This window comes from Micromesistius poutassou (genome assembly GCF_964030765.1).
Source record: "Micromesistius poutassou genome assembly, chromosome: 2".
Taxonomy (NCBI): Eukaryota; Metazoa; Chordata; class Actinopteri; order Gadiformes; family Gadidae; genus Micromesistius; species Micromesistius poutassou.
The window spans coordinates 10,518,492-10,520,991 of NC_140272.1; the positions used below are offsets into that span (position 1 = coordinate 10,518,492).

General features: G+C 48.9%; 1 protein-coding gene across 6 annotated transcripts in view; it reads right to left on the reverse strand.

Moving 5' to 3' along the window:
• The window catches only part of ptprt (protein tyrosine phosphatase receptor type T), a gene marked incomplete at both ends in the record, with an annotated part of 224,076 nt that overhangs the window by 37,634 nt on the left and 183,942 nt on the right, over positions 1 to 2,500 (reverse strand). The window lies entirely within an intron of this gene.

Below are 2,500 nucleotides of genomic sequence, written 5' to 3' on the forward strand. Positions count from 1 at the left end.
TGGAGGGATGGAGGGATGGATGGGTGGAGGAAGGAAGGGATGGATGATGGACAGATGGTTGGATGAACATAGGTCCCTACCTATGTTCATGGGTGGATGGTTGAGGGAGAGAGGGTTGAATGGATGATTGATGTAGATAAACCTGGCACGCAAGAGTAAACCTTTAACCTTAGATAAAATAAGGCAAGCCACAGCGAGGTTGGTTAAAGTGTAGTGTGTGTGGTGTGTGTTTGTGTATGTGTGTGTGTGTGCGTGTGAGTGTGTGTGTGCGTGTGTGTGTGTGTGTGTGTGTGTGTGTGTGTGTGTGTGTGAGAGAGTGTGTGGGTGGGTGGGGAATGGATGTTTATGAACTGTTATCATGGACATGTTACTGATGGAGCCAGGAAGAGAATAATAAAGGAGGAGCCAATTAGTGGACCTTTCACTGTGATCCTGACAGCTGTTTTACCACATGTGAGACGAGGTTACAGCGTTTAGCTAAATGGCTCCTTAATTACCTCAGTTAAGCAACATATCCCATGGGAGCAAAATAAACCTTTGATCTAAACTACTGAATCCTATGTGCAATGTCTTACTATTACTAGTAAGTCATTAAGCCGACACTTGTATGCAAAGCCATGCACACTGAATTCAGATACAGTTCATTAAGGAGCAGGCAGGGGTTAGAAAATCTTGCTCAAGGGCACCTGCAGGTTAGAGCCGAACCCACAGCCTTTCAGCTGGGAGTGGAACACTATCACCCCTAGAGTCACTATCCTGACCCTACTAAACAGCCACCTGTCTGCCACCTAAACTACCAGATGATGTTACTATGACAACCGTGGTATACAGTATTCATGCAGAGATGAATCCACAAAGTAGTGTCGAAAAAACGGAGGAGAGATGATTGAGGAGAGGAGAGAAAAGAACAATGCCGGCTCCTTGGAAAAGACACACGTGCACACATTTCAGCAAACACACGCGTATATTCCCTTCTTCATCCTTTCTTCCCTCTTCTCTATCCTTCTCTCTCTAGAACTCTCTATCTGCTTTAACAAACGCTCTCCAGTTCCAACAATTGTTCTACTCTCAAGTTTTTCTCTCCCTCTCTACTCTACTGAGGTCTTTCCTCCTCCCTCCTTCCTTCCTTCCTGTCGCCATCACTCTGTTCTCTCCATCCTCCTGTCGGTGAACTAGTGATGCTTACCCACAAACATCCTCTGTCTCCACTTGTCCTGTCCCTCCCTTCTCCCCCTCTCCCCTCTCCTCTCTCCCCCTCTCCTCCCTCTCTCTCTCGCTTCTCCACCTCTCCTCTCTCCCCCTCTCCTCCCTCTCTCTCTTGCTTCTCCACCTCTCCCCTACCTTCTCCCCCTCCCCTCTCTCCCCCTCCCCTCTCTCTCCCTCCCCTCTCTCCCCCGATCCTCTCTCCCCCGATCCTCTCTCCCCCGATCCTCTCTCCCCCTCTCCTCTCTCCCCTTGTCCTCTCTCTCTCGCTTCTCCACCCCTCCCTTCTCCCCCTCTCCTCTCTCCCCATTACACAGAAACATCCAACCTCTCATTCTTACCTCCCCTCTCTCCCCCCTTACCCAAAAACATCCACCTTCTCCCACTTTCTCCTTCCCCTCTCCTCTCTCCCTTCTCCCCCTCTACTGTCTCTCTCCCTTCTCTTCTCCCTCTCTTCTCCACCTCCCCTCTCTCTCTCCATCTTCCTCTCTCCCTGCACATGTATATATATATATAATAAACTCATGTATTCTTAACAACTGTGCAGGGCTATAGCAGAGGTTAATGATTCTACTGACCACAATGATTATTCTAGAAGTAGCCCGACATATGTGTGTGCTCGCAGTAACACTGTGCGTGTGCATGCCCGTGGACGTGCATGGGTGTGTGTGTGTGTGTGTGTGTGTGTGTGTGTGTATGTGTGTCTGAGAGCACGCTGTGTGGTGTATGTGTGCATGAGTCTGTGCGTGTGTGAGAGCGAGCGGTGCGCTGTGCCTGTGTGTTATTAATAAGTGAGCTAAGCCTACCAAGGTCAGATATGGATCCCTCCATGCGTGAAATAGAGTCGTATATCTGCTCCGCCACTGGGACCCTCTGTGATGGAGACATCTCAATGCTAATGGACAGATTTATGAACCTCCTGTCTAGCTGGGTGTGTGTGTGTGTGAGTGCGCACAAAAGCATGCATGAGGGTATAGGTGCGCCAACGTTAAAATAACTGAGGTTAAATTATGTCTGTGCCCATACGAGCGTGCTGGTGTGTTTTCTGCTGCAATCGTGTCTATGTGTGTTATTGTGCTCTTGTGTATGTGTGTGTATGTGTGAGTGAGTGCTCTTGTGTGTGTGCTGTTGTGTGTGTGTGTGTGTATGTGTGTGTGTATGTGTGTGTGTGTGTGTGTGTGTGTGTGTGTGTGTGTGTGTGTGTGTGTGTGTGTGTGTGTGCTCTTGTGTGTGTGCTCTTGTGTGTTTCGTGTGTTCCTCTAATATGTAAATGTGCAGGTCCTTCATGCTCAGTGGT